This window comes from Echinops telfairi, unplaced genomic scaffold (genome assembly GCF_000313985.2).
Source record: "Echinops telfairi isolate 266 unplaced genomic scaffold, ASM31398v2 ScPeMD7_7473;HRSCAF=8511, whole genome shotgun sequence".
Classification (NCBI taxonomy): domain Eukaryota; kingdom Metazoa; phylum Chordata; class Mammalia; order Afrosoricida; family Tenrecidae; genus Echinops; species Echinops telfairi.
In genome coordinates, this window is record NW_022111377.1 from 7,533,490 (window position 1) to 7,547,434 (window position 13,945).

General features: G+C 43.9%; 1 long non-coding RNA gene across 1 annotated transcript; it reads right to left on the reverse strand.

Annotated features, from left to right (window-relative positions):
- Nucleotides 1-1,234: 1,234 nt before the first annotated feature.
- Nucleotides 1,235-12,207, reverse strand: LOC123521165. Its single transcript, XR_006679632.1, has 3 exons — nucleotides 12,128-12,207; nucleotides 6,675-6,762; nucleotides 1,235-1,313 (listed from the first exon to the last, which is right to left on the reverse strand). It is a non-coding gene; the product is annotated as an uncharacterized LOC123521165 (long non-coding RNA).
- Between the last annotated feature and the right edge of the window lie 1,738 nt (nucleotides 12,208-13,945).

A 13,945-nucleotide genomic window follows, 5' to 3' on the forward strand; every position in this document is an offset into this window, starting at 1 on the left:
GAAGACCAAGGAGAACTGGCCCATTTGACTGGTGGTGCTGGAGAAGATTGAAAGCACGCTGGATTTCCCAAAAGAGCAAAAAACATCTGTCTCGAACAAGTGCAGCCAGAATACTTCCCCCAGGCGAGAATGCCAAGACTTCATTCACCTCGGTGCTTTGGACATATTTTCCGGAGAGACGACTCCCTGGAAAAGGCTATCGTGCTGAGGAAAGCAGGAACAAGAAGAAAGCCCTGGACAAGAGGGACTGACACAGTGACTGCGCCAATGGGCTCAAACATAGCGATTGTGAGGATAGCTCGGGAGCAGGCGGTGTTTTTGTGCAGTTGTACTATGAACAGAATCAATAGCACTCAACAAAGACACAGATGTGTAATATTTCTTAGATTCAGTGAATGGTCGATCACTTCATATGCACGGGAAACGCTGGACAATGTATAAGAAAGACCAAAGGAGCATTTGTGCCTTTGAAGCACGGGGTGGGTGAAAAATAGTGAATGGATAACATGGGCTACCAGAAGAATGGACAAATCTGTCTTTAAAGAAGTGTAGCCACAATGGTCCTAAGAAGTGAGGATGGTGAGACTTCATCTCACCTCCTTTTGATATGTGATCAGGAGAAACCAGTGGATGGGGACATCATGCTTGGTAAAAGACACCATTGCCATTGAGCTGAATCCAACCCATGGTGACCCAGTGTAGGGTAGCTGAGACTGTACATCTTGATGGGGGCAGACAGCCTCATCTTTCTCCCAAGGAGCATCTGGTGGTTTTAAACCACAGACCTTGCTGTTAGAAGCCGAATGCCGAGCTCACGGTGCCACCAGGGCTGCCTTTGGTATTTGAGTCAGCAAAAAAAGAAGGAAGCACTCAGTGAGATAGATTGACACGGGGCTGCTACAACAGGCTCAAACTCAGCGAGCACTGTGAGGGTGGTGCAGGATGGGGTATTGTTTGAGTTTGCTGTACACAGGGTCACGATGAATTGCTCAAGGCACCTCACAAAGCAGGTAAGATCTTTCTACGTTGAATCACAACCCTAATAATTAAAACATTACTAGCAACTGAGTGAAACCTTGTAACAATTGTCCTCCTTTTCCTTCAGTTACAAAGCCAAGGTTGGCGCTGCCACCTAAGTATCAGACTGCTAACCTCAAGGCTGACTGTTCAAACCCTGCCACTGCTCCTTGGGAGAAAAAACGAGGCATTCTGTTCCAGTGAAGATGTACAGCTCCAGCAATCTTGTAGAGGGTCGCTTTGAGTTGAAATTGATGCGATGGCAGTGGGCTTTGAACTTTTCCCTGTAACTGCTCCTGTATTTTCAAGACAAAATATTGGTATGAGTTCACAAGTACTGATTACCACAGAACAAATCACCAAACTCACTGCCATGAAATAGATTCAAACTCATGATGGCCCTGCCCAAGAGAGTAGAACTGTTCCATAGGGTTCCAGTTGGATTTGAACTACTGACCTTTTGGTTGGCAGCTGAGTACTTTAACGCCTGTGCCACCAGGGGTCCTTAATTCCTTCCCACAGTATTGTGGCTGAACCACCAGGGCAATTGACAAAATCAGCAGCAATTAAAACACTGACAACAAGACAAACGCTGGACCTGATCTGGTTTTCAACATCGTCTGTATTTTTGTTGGTTCGTGTTACAGTTTATGTCAGAGGTGTTATGTCTTTGAGGGTCACCCTCTTGAGTGTTTGTTATGTTGTTCAGTATTTGAAGCCCAGGATGGAGGAACCGATAGGGACAGCAAGTAGAATAAGGGCTCCTGGCCAGTACAGTGAATGGGGGGTGGGGCTGGAGGGTAAGAGGAAGACGATGTCAAGGTTTGGAAACTGATGGTGGTAGCAATTTTACAAGACTGCTTGACGTGATTGAACTACGGAATGATATGTGTTAACTCCTAATTCATAATAATTTTAAAAAAATAAAACACTGGCAATAACGAAACAACTATGTGCTTGAAATCAATTGACTTGAAAGTGCGGTATCATTGTAACTGTTTCAGATTGACGGCTCCCACCAGAGCCCATTACTCAAACCCAAACTCTCCACCATCTAGCTCATTTCTGCTCATAATGACCCTAATGGATGGGGTAGAACTGCCTCTCGGTTTCTGAGACTGTAGCTCTTCAAGAGAGTAGAAAGTCTCATCAGTCTCCCATGAAACAGCTGGTGTTTTCAACTGCTGTCCTTGCAGTGAGCAGCCAGCAGAATATGTAATACACTCCACCACCAGGGCTCCTTAAACCCCCTGTTAGTAAGTGGATGCCAACTCAGAATGACCCGGTAGGATATGGTAGAACTGCCCCTGTGGGTTTCCAACTCTTTACAGGAGTAGAAAGTCCTGTCTCTCACCTGCAGAGTGGTGGGTGATTTCCAATCACTATCTTAAGGTTACCAGCCCGACAAATAACCATGATCCATCAGGGGCTGGTCAAAAACGGAAATCAACATACAGTTTTAGCTTTGTGAGCATATTGAGGTGGGTAAACTGGGTTTAGGAAACATGTTTGGGTTGTTATCACTAGCTAGAGGAATATGTTAATAAAAATTAATAAATTTCTGCTGCAACAGTGCACAACAGTTTTATGGACAGTCCCTTGGGGGTCATCCCTTGTAATGGTGTTGTCTGGTGCAGTCCACACACACACACCCACACCCACGCCCCCCCCCCCACCTGGCCATTGTCCTGGTGATCCACTGACCACAGAGGCACATAAGGCAGATTGAAAGCAGCTCTGTAGCTAATAGGCCACTGAGGACACGCTATTTTGAACAGGTCAGTCGGCTTCCAGATGGGCTCTGACAAAGGTACCTTAGAGCTACTTGGGGAATGAAAAGGGTCCTCTGGGGAGACATTTCTCCCAGCTTCCCCAAAATGGGAAAAAAGGAGACAAAAGTGACTACTGGGAAAGATAAGGGAGGGTTGACAATTCCGAAGCTTTCCCATTGGTCCAAGCCACAACGCTAAGCTAGTTCAGACAGCTCGCACGGCCAGGCCCTGTTTTCCAGCTCTTACCATTTGCAAGCACTATCCCTGCTCTGCTCAAGAGAGAACTCTTTCACGGGAGCTTTGATGTTTGAAGCACAAGGGCGCTTCCTACAAGCACTGTTTTTCTGAGCTCTGCTTTTTTTCTGTTTTCTAGTGGAAATTATAACCACAGGTTAGCATGTTGTCTTTCCTGTGTTTGAAAACCACATGTGTTTTGGTGAAAACATGCAGGTGAGTGATGAGATGGAAGACTTTAAAAGACCAGGTACCTGTCATGGGAAATGGAAACTGTCTTAACCATCTCTGCCTCCGCTGCAATACATTGTAGTATGATGAAATTGTATCGCTAAATCAATCAGCCGCCACTGAGTACCCATCGTGCTTCCTTATTCAGTGGGGGGTAAAGCACGAATGTTTGATCAACGTTAGGTTCTTTTGTACATTAGAGCCTTTTAAAGAGGAAAGTGGCTATTTAATGCACTTCATTAAATTCCTCAGCTGAGGAAACAGGCACGGAACAACGATGGGGCTCCCTGAAGTCCACACGGCTCCCGAGAGAAAACCCAGCCCTCACTTTGGCCATGGAGTTGGAGCTGGATGACTCTGAGGTCCAGAGTCCATATTCTCTCTGCGACACCGCAGTAACTCTATTTGCAACATGTTGTGTGGGGGCTGCCTGACATCCTGACACGCGGAGAAGCCACACACAGCAGACTCTGACTGTTGTGATCCACGAGGTTTCCCTGGGCTGATGGACTTTCTGAAGGTCACCAAGCCTTTCTCGAAAACGCCTCTGAAATCCGCACACGCACGCCTTCGCTGCCAGACAACTGTGGGTGAACTTGAGGGGCATTGACCAGAATTCAAACCCAGGGCTCCTGCACGGAAAAGAAAAATCCTGCCACTGAAAGCCGACTGCCCCAATTCTTAATGTAGCCGACACGTAGAAAAACATGTATGCAGAGGGATCTAGGGAGTGCTTATTTAGCAACTTCCACATACAGGGAGAGGGTCTCCCTGGCTTATGTGTGCTCAAGTAACAGCAAACCTGCACATCAAGCTTTCTGAGTGTTTGTTTCTGATACATCGTATCATTAATAATATGTACTGCTTACAGTGCTGCAGCCTATCATTTGATAAAGTTATCAGTCTCAGATGTTCACTTGCAGATGTTGGAAAATCAACTTTATAAAGAGACTGGTCATAAATAAAAACTGAAAACTAAATATATATATTTGATTTGTATCAGAACCAACTTAAGATGGCGTTGTCAGAACAGAAAGAACTCCATTGTAAGTCGGGGGCTACCAGTATTTTGCTTGAGTTAATTTTAGCCACGGAAACAGAAAAGTGTGATATCACATATTGAACACCTTACTGTGAGCAGGTCCTTTAAATGTCATAGAAAACTATGTAATACAAGGAGTCAGTTATTGTTAAAGGTAAGGAAGAAGAGAAGGGCGCTTCTTTCAGGATGAGAGTCATAAACAACGGAGATGAACATTTACACATTTCTAAGAGCATAGCTTGAGAATGCCCTTCATTTCTCTGACTTTCCTTAGCAATATCAGGACTGTCCCATTAAAGTCAAAAACACAACAACACTGCCGTCAAGTCCGTTCCAAGTCCCAGTGACCCATCCATATATGTTTTCTTAGACTGTAAACCTTTACGGGACCTGACAGCCTCCGCTTTCCTCAATAAAAACAACAACTCACAGTCAAAGAGTCCATTCTGACTCATGGTCAGCCTGCAGGCAGAGTGGAGCTGCCCCCTTTGGGTTCTTAAACCTGCAAATATTTCCAGGAGGGGACAGTCTCGTTTTCCATCTGGGAGAGGCTTGCAGTTAGCAGGTCCATCGGTAACCTCCTAGTCCACCGGGGCTCCTTGGAACATCCTGTAGGACCGTGAACTCAACTGCCCTGCTGCCATCAAATGGACGTGGACACCTCCAGGTAAGTGTGAGTGACTGAGGTGGCAAGTGCATCAGGGGAAAAGAGACCATCCTGGAGTCGGAGGTCCGATCTAACCAGCCTTCTGCCCATTTCACGGTCTCTATATGGTTACCATGGTTTGCTTTTCCAAGAGGTGCTCCTCCTGGTCACCAGCACCTTGAACGATCCGTGTTCCAGCACCTGAACCTAGAGCTTACCTTTTCAGACACTCGGTGTTGAATCAGTACAGAAAGAGCTCTGGTTGCACAAATGATGAAGCACTCAGCTGCTATCTGAAAGGTTGGTGGTTCAAAGCCTCTAGAGGCTGTGAAAGGGAAAGCCCTGTCACCTTGCATCAGTACAGACTATCCTTTCCAACCCATACCCATTCTACTCATAGCAAACTTGAACCAACCGCAGGACAGGGGAGGACCATAGGACTGAATCCTTAAGGAAGCAGATTGCCTCATTTTTCTCTAGTAGAGCAGCTACTAGTGGTTCTGAACTGCCAACTCTTGGGGTAGCAGTCTACCATTTAACAACTCACACCGCCAGGGCTCTAGAAAACTTCCTGTGGGGCGGTTCTCCCCCATCCCATAGGCTTGCTATGAATGGGAATAAAGCCAGAAACACCAGCTCGCTGCCAGCGAGTCAATTCCAACTCATGGCAACCTGGTCACAACACAGGTAGAAGGGCCCCTGTGGGTTTCTGAGAGTGTCACTCTTCGCGGGAGTAGAAAACCTCATCTTTCCCCCACAGAGCAGCTGGTGGTTTCCAATGGCTGACCAAGGGGCTGGCGACCTAGTGCACAACCATCAAGCCACAAGGAAGAGACTCGAGAAGACACCACAGCAGCAACCAGCAGTACATGAAGGAGACGGTGCTGGAGGCTGGGCTGCTCTCCAGAAGAGGGACTTCCTGGAGGATAGCCAGTGTTGTTTCATTCATTCGGGGCATTAAGTCAGATGGGCTCTAGGTCAACAAATGAAAATTTAAGATAAAGGAAGCTTGAGTGTTTTCAAAAGGAGATTTATGCCAAACGGATAGAAGTTTGCTCTGCTGTAGCTTTTGAAGCAAATATGCCTTTTTAAAATAAGCATTTTCAATGCGTTCAGATAAGCTAAGAAAGTCTTACCTCCCAGACCTCCTTTGTCTTTACCCATCCCCATAGTTGCTATCAAGGAATCCTGATCGTGTAGTGGAGTTACATAAACAATGCATTGGGTCAACTGACCAGGCATCCTATTTTACCATCGGTGCATCCACCATAATCAAGCTATTGCACAACAATCTCTGTCTCATAGCAAGGCTGTTCTCATCCCTCTGCTGGGGTCAGAAGGGGGTCAGCCAGAGGTGGAATCTAACTTGGTACTCTGCAGGTGGACTTTGGGCTCCCACTGTCCTCCACAGGCTGTCATTTCTACTGAAGCAGATGGCCAGGCCTAGCTCCCTCAGAGTTCCTGGGTGGGTTTGAACTGGCAACCTTTTGGCTGGCAGTCAAGTGCTTAACCTTTGTACCACCAAGTTCCCTTCAGGTGAAAGGAGATTAGCTTCATGGCGCAGGTGATCAGAAGGTTAGCTGTAATATCATTATATCCAACCCCTTCATCAACAAGCAAGAAAAAAAGTCCCCAATAAAATGATTAAAAACAAGAAAAAGGGTGGAGAGAGAGAGAGAGAGAAACTGAGGGGCAGAGAGAGAGAATTAAGTGCATTTGCCACAGAACCTACCTGCAGTGACCTCTCCATGTCCATTATGTGGGAAACTAACTCTGCTTACTTCTGCTGGAGGACTGTGGGGAGGGGAAGCAGGCAGAAACTGCAGGGGAAGGGAGACAGAAGTTGGTGTAAGATATGAAAATAATAATGATTTAGCAAGGGGTCATGTGGATGGAAAGCAGGAGGGAGGGGAAAAAGAGGAGCTGATACCAAGGGCTCAAATAGAATGTAAATGTTTAGCAAATAATGATGGCAACATATGTACACATATGCTTGATACAAATAATGTATGGATTATTATAAGAGCTGTAAGAGTTCCCAACAAAAGGATCTTTAAAAAAATGTTTTCAATATGATAAAACCATGCAGTTTTTAAATGATTTTTTGGTTGCAGGTGGCACATACAGAAAAGTAGACAAGTCACAGAGACACAGCTAGATGAATTTTTACAAAGGGATCATATTGATGCACCCACCGCTGGCATCAATTAATAGGCTGTCACCAATGTAACAGAAGCCATCATTAAGCCCCTTCTCCAACACTGTCCCCCCCCCCACCTAATATCAGGTCGATTATCCTGGCTTTGATGCTATCGATGAATGCTGCCTACTTATACATGTCAGAGAAATGAAACCAGGCAGCAAGCATGCTTTTGTGCCTGGCTTCTTCCACTCAGTACAATGTTGGTGAGGTTTGTGCATACCGTGGCATGCAGCAATGTCATGTGCTAATTTCCACCGCTGTCTCGTGTTCCGTGAACTCCAAGGCCACTGTTCAGTTACTTCTTGCACAGGTGCTGGGCTATACACTTTGGGGTGATGAGGACGAGTGCTCATAGGCGGTGGTACCTGTTTTCACTGCACCCAAGGACTTCCGAGCGGAATTTCTGGCTCACAGGGCATGCCTAGGCCCCGCTTCAGTAGAGACTACCAAGCAAGTTCCCCTATGGCACTAATTTGCATGAGAAATCCAGATTCTCCACATGTTTCCCCCTCGTGGACACAATGAGCTCCTTATGCCAAGGACGTTGCAAAGGAGATCATGGAATTTTTTGAATTTTTCTTCCCGGGTTAAGAAAAAAGGGAAGAATTTAAAGTTAGAACCCCGGAAGGACGTTCAAAATGAATGTGTACAGAAAAGAAAATAATATTTGGTCTGCAAAAAGTAAGTCAATGCGGTGAGGTTTGGGGAAACCAAAGGAAGGATCTACGCTTCAAGATTTTAAATTGGTTTACTGTTTGGTTTCTTAGGCTCGGGTTCCTGGTCTGCCGGGAGGGAGCGTGGGAGCCTGGGTAACAAAGCTGAAGTAGCTAGAATGTGCTGCACCTTGCTGGGTTTTACCCAGGAGTCTTTTCATGTTCTTAAGTTGCTAAGGCTTCTTAAGTTCCCTCGGCAGGTCAGGTCACATGATGTCAAGGTTCTCAGTGAACCGCTTATTTGTCGTTTGCTCAGAGAGAGAGTTTCTTAGGATGATTAAAAGTTAATCCACATTCCTGCTGCTGCCCCACGCTTATGCAACACCCAAATGTAATGCCGGGACCTGGCCGTGCAGGATCCGTTGCCCAACTCGTACCAAAAACACTGCCCTCTAAACAAACCAACGAAACAAAACTGTTAGCCCTGTTTAAAAGTTCCCATCAACTAGTGAGAAGGGCCTTGGGTGGTTTCCTTTCCACAGTGAAGTTGACATGATTTAACATAAGTTGCATTTGAAAGGGGGAAATACACACACACACACACACACACACACACACATATATTATATGTGTGTTAGTCTGCAGCGTTGTAAGGGCAGATGTAAAGCAGCAGCAGCATTCCTTTTCTGAGATTCTTTCGGTGAGCAGGGAGTGAATTTGGTCCTTCGGTTAACAGCGAAGTAGCTAGGTGCATTTTGAGTGATCAGAGCCATCAGTCGCTGCCTAAGAATCAAATGTGCAATGTCTTGTGAAATGAAACACCAAGTCAGGTCAAGGCCAAGTCAGCTGGTAAGTGAGTGAGATTGGAAACTGTGAGCTGCCAATTGGGTTCTGTTGAGAAATTTCAGCTTTGGTCTAAGGGCAAGTGGTGTCAGTTATTATAACTAGAATAAGACACCCGGCTATTTGCAGCTCTCGTCATATCTTAAGATTTTGAGTGGTTTCAAACTTCCTTTTTCGTGTACTTTTTTTTTTTTAAATGTCCTATGATAAGTGTTTCTTACTTTAGACCCAGGCAAACCAGCAAAAGTTATTTTTAAAATAAAATGCTTTCAAATAAATAAAAGAATGTAAGGAAGTATACCGAAATGTGAACTGTGGGTAATTTTCTCTTTTTATTTTTCTCTAATTTCTACTTGTGTGTGTATATTTGCATTCATGTGACTGTACACCTTACATTTTAAAAAATGATCATTGAAAATCCATATGCAGACTATAATCTCTATTCTGAGGCTCTACACCGGGTGACCGTCTCTGAAGGGGATATACTTGGATTTTGATCCCGGTTGCACTATCCGCTGGCTTCGGTGGCCTGGCACAAGTCATATATATCCTCCATGGGCCCCAATGTTCTCACTGCAACATGTGAAGAACACCCATCTGATAAGATCATTAGGACAGCTGAGATCACATGTATATGTAATACTTACTATGGTACGTAATGCTTTATAGAGTAAGTATTTATTCAAAGTACATCATTCTTTACTTGAGAGATTATAAATCTAGGACCTTACCCTTTTGTTGTTTTCTGATCTTGTCTAATAGCAGACAGGAATTTTATTTTAAAGAATAAGAAGCAGAGGAAAGAATATATCCTACAGGATCTGCGCAAATGCATATGAGCCCATTCAAATTTAAATGAAATAACCCATCAAGAACTGTAGTCTGGCACCCAAAACAAACAGTTCATAGGTAAGTCCCTGTGTTGGCTGTAAAAACGTGATTATGAAACAGAACGTACTTGACTGACCCCAAAAACCAGCCCCAAATTAAGATTAACTTAACCCCATTAGACCACTAGTCGCTAAGAAATTCCTTGTGTTTTTCTTACATAAAATTGGTGCTTTAAAGCGAATGGTTGAAACTATGGTGTGGTCAGAAAAATTATACCCAAGTAAGAAAGTAATAATTGTCAGTGTTTTCCCTGGTCTCATTCATGTGTGACTTTTTTGAGGCATCAAATAATTCTCAAGCTAGGAACTATTACCTTAGCAATGAGCACACCCACAGGTAAATGATAGTACATTCCCCAGCACCAACAAATAGAGTTTTCTGTTAATTAACATTTATTCTCAAAATTATATAGCTGGAAGGAATCTGACAATGCATGAAATCCAGACCAATATATTTTCTTGTGAAATAAAGAATTGCTTTCCACCACCCCACACTTTGTGTGTGTGTGTGTGTGTGTATGTGTTCATGGCACAGTAAAACTGCACATAGGACGTGGGATTGCATGAAAGGTGTGGATTAAAGAACAAAGGTATGGTGAGAGATATTTGCATTTCCATAAAAGGAAATGGGTTTAATCTGAGAAATGTGTCTTTCTTAATAAAAGTTCTGATTCCAGGACAAGTGTAACAACTTGCAGTACCCCAACTTATAAATATGGTCGAAGGGGTCCGCTTGCTCCCTTTCTCCTGGAGTCGCAGTCCATTCTCAGATTTATGCATCTTTGGGGCATCCAGGGACAGGGCTGAGGCCCTTTCAGGTGTTGCTAGTGCTTTTCTTGTATGGAAGAAAACCAGTCAAAAGTACTGTTGGGAGAGGTACTGTCTGGTCAATATCCTCTCTGTCTCAGAAAAAAATTTCAGATCCATTTAAAGCAATCATCATTGTACTTTAATCCCTGTGAACTCTCTAAATGTTAGGAAGCCGTTTTTCATGAAGAGAAAAGCATTGGATATCTGTTTTTGTAAAGATCGCAGCCAAGAAAAGTAGTTCCCATCTATAACACATGAGGTCGACATAGGTTGGAATCCACTTGACAGTAACGAAGGTTTTTGGTTTTGTTTTGAATGTACCTGTGAACCCCTGAAAATACAATACCTTTCGCTTTTATCCTGACTGTACCCTGAGATCTTAGAAACATAGTGAGAAGCTATTATTTTGAAACTAGTGTCCACGTTAGAAACAACAATGAAAATATAAGCTCACACTCTCTGATTCATATACTTGAGTGACAAGTAGAATCTCTTTATTAGCAGAGAATACTTATTGTGGTTTGATAACTTCTTCCACTGTTTTCATTCCTCAGATAAAAGAAATGCTTTCATGCTCAGTTTCACTCTTTGAGAATATTCTGGTAATCGATGCTCAGGAAAAACAAGGGTTACAGTACTCTAATTCTGCATCACTAGGGAAATAATTCTGTTCGATTCCGTACAGTTAAAAATGATGTGAGCATTTTGATGCATGATAATTTACAAATTGGTCATTTTTTGCGAGTAAACCCTTTTGCTAGCCAAATACGTTCTACATCAGGACATCCACAAACATACAAAATTATTTTACTATTTTAAAGGTCTTATTTTTGTGTAGATCATGATAAAAATCAGGGCGAGCCGTCAGGTGGAACTTCTCGGCCTGGCCCACCCTCCTGTGCTGGCTGAGCTGGACTAGGTGTTAGTTTACCATCTTTGATGCTGAATCCTCTCACATGTAAAATGGAGTGGGTGACTATTATGCATCTCAAAGGATTTCTTGTGATAATCAAGTGAAATAACAAAGTGTTCAGTACCATGCCTGACTTAGCAAAACCAAACAGACCCACTGTCATGGAGTGGATTCCGAATTAAAGGGACCTTATAGGAGAGCTTATAATTGCCCTTGTGGGTTTCAGAGGCTGGAAATCTTCACAAGAGGAGACATCCTCCTATCTTTCTCCCAGGAGCAGCAGAAAAGGCCAACTTTTCTATTGACAGCCTCTCTCCTAAGTGAAGAACTAAAACCTACCTCTAACATTTGGTCTAAGCTTTTTAAATTACCATGTACAACAAATATTTCAAATAAGATCATATTTTAAAAAGATCATATTATGAACATTCACAACTTTTTTTTTTTTTTACCTCAATGTAGGGTTTGCATTCACCATTCATCATTTCCCCTCGCTCTTTGGAAGAATTGCCATTTGTCTTATTAATAACAGCCATCAAGACCCTTCTACTCTCCACATGTAGAGCTGGGTTTTGTTCGAAGCATAGGACTCTTCTCTGATAACATTTTCAATTTCTAACTACTCTCTTTCCCACTTGAAATAAAAGCAAGAGTGAAGTGAGGAGAAAAAAAATCTCTCCCTTTCTCTTGCCCAAGTTGTGAGTTTAAAATTCCAGGGCTTTTTGTTGTTATAGTTGGTGGTACCTCTTCTTGACCCACACAACTTCTAGGATACTTTTGACAGATCCTGAACATATTTACTCTGGAGTTCATTTCTGGGGTTAGGGTTGGTCATTGTCCTGGAATTCCATGTTGATTTTTCTGAAAACTCACTCTGAAAGCCATCTCTGTCAGGCATCTGGAACACTGGACAGCGGGGTCCCCAGTTCTCTGAGCAGTCCAAAGTGATTTCCTCTGAGTGGTGGCGTCTGCAGAACAGAAATGATCTTGATAAAGAACACTGCACTCAACTTGTCCATGACGGCCAAGGTCTGTCTCTCAGTGAGCAAGCACCCTCCACCGACTGTAGATGCAAAATAAGGACACCCTTCTTAATTTCTAGCCTATATCCTCTACAAAAGGTCAGTCTCACAGAAAGATGCGACACGTGGTCTCCTGAGAGATGAAGCATAATTACCAGTGAGGTCCCAACTCAAACCAGCATACGTCTTGGGCTTCCTTTTCCAGTCCCATGCTAAGGAAGCTGCTGGAGACAGCTCCGGGGCCAACCTTCTTGGGAGTCACTCATCCCTTAGCTCTGAGGCGAGGCCACCGGGTCCCAGACAGACACACAGCAATGACTTCATCCCAGCTGGTGGGAAAAGCTGTAGCTTCCGCATCATCTAGACGCAGCACTATTTCAGGGAACTCGACCACAGAAAATGAAGGAAGAAAAGAAGTACACAGGGTCTGTGCAGGGTGTGTTAAATGTAACACGTGGAACCTTACCACCCACGGGTAGTCCCCTCCAGGAAATGCCATTTCCTCTTCCAGGAAACTAAGGTGTGGAGAACTTCTGAGCAGCAGTGTTTAGAACACACTGTCTCATCTACAGCAAAATCCCTTAGGTGCCATTTGAGTTGGTTTCCACTAATAGTGACCCCGTGTCTAATAGGACGAAATAATACATTCTGGTCCCACACCAGCCTTGGTATGGTTGAGTCCCTTGGTGCAGCCACTGTCAATACAGCTCATTGAGGGGCTTCCCTTTTCTATTTTTTTTTTTTTTTTGCTGCCTCTCCTCTACTTACCAAGCATGTTGTCCTTTTTTAGGAGTGGTCCCTCCTAATGACATCTCCCAGGGACATGAGACACAGTCTGGCCATTCAGTCTTTCAAGAAATATTCCGGCTATACTTCTTCCAAGACAGATTGGCTCATTCACGTGACAGTCCATACCAAAAATAAATTCACCGCCATCAGTCCATGCCAACTCATAGCAACCCTATAGAGCAGAGTATTGTTGCCCCTGTACGTTTCTGAGACTGCAACTCTTTACAGATGTCTAAAACCCCGTCTTTCTCCCGCAGAGCCGCTGATGGTTTCAAACGGCCAACGGGTACCAGGGCTCCTGACAGTCCAGACTATATTTAATATGCTTCAACATCACAGTTCAAAGGCACCCCTTCTCTTTATTCTTTCTTGCATGTCCAATTTTCACATGTACATGAGACGACGAAACATAACATTGTTTGGGTCAGGTGCACCTTAGTCTTCAAAGAAACATCTTTGACTTTTAACACTTTAATGAGCTCTTTCGCAGCGTATTTACCCAAAGCAGTACATCATTTGGCTTCTTGACGGCGGCTCCCATGAACATTGATTGTGGATCCAAGCAAGATGAAATTCTTGACAACCTTAACATTTACTCCACTGATTATGATATATTGTCTACTTGTCCTGCTGTAAGGATTTGGGTTTTCTTCACATTGAGTTGTAATCACTACTGAAGGCGGCAGTCTTTGACCTTCATCAGCAAGTGCTTCAAGCCTTCCTCACTATCATCTGCCTATCACAGGTTGCTAAGGAGTCTGATGTGGCTGTTTTCTTGATGTAGCCCAGTATCTCAGATTATTCACTCTACATACAGGTCAACTACATGTGGTGAAAGGATACAGTGATGGTGCACACCCTTTCCTGATTTCAAGCCACA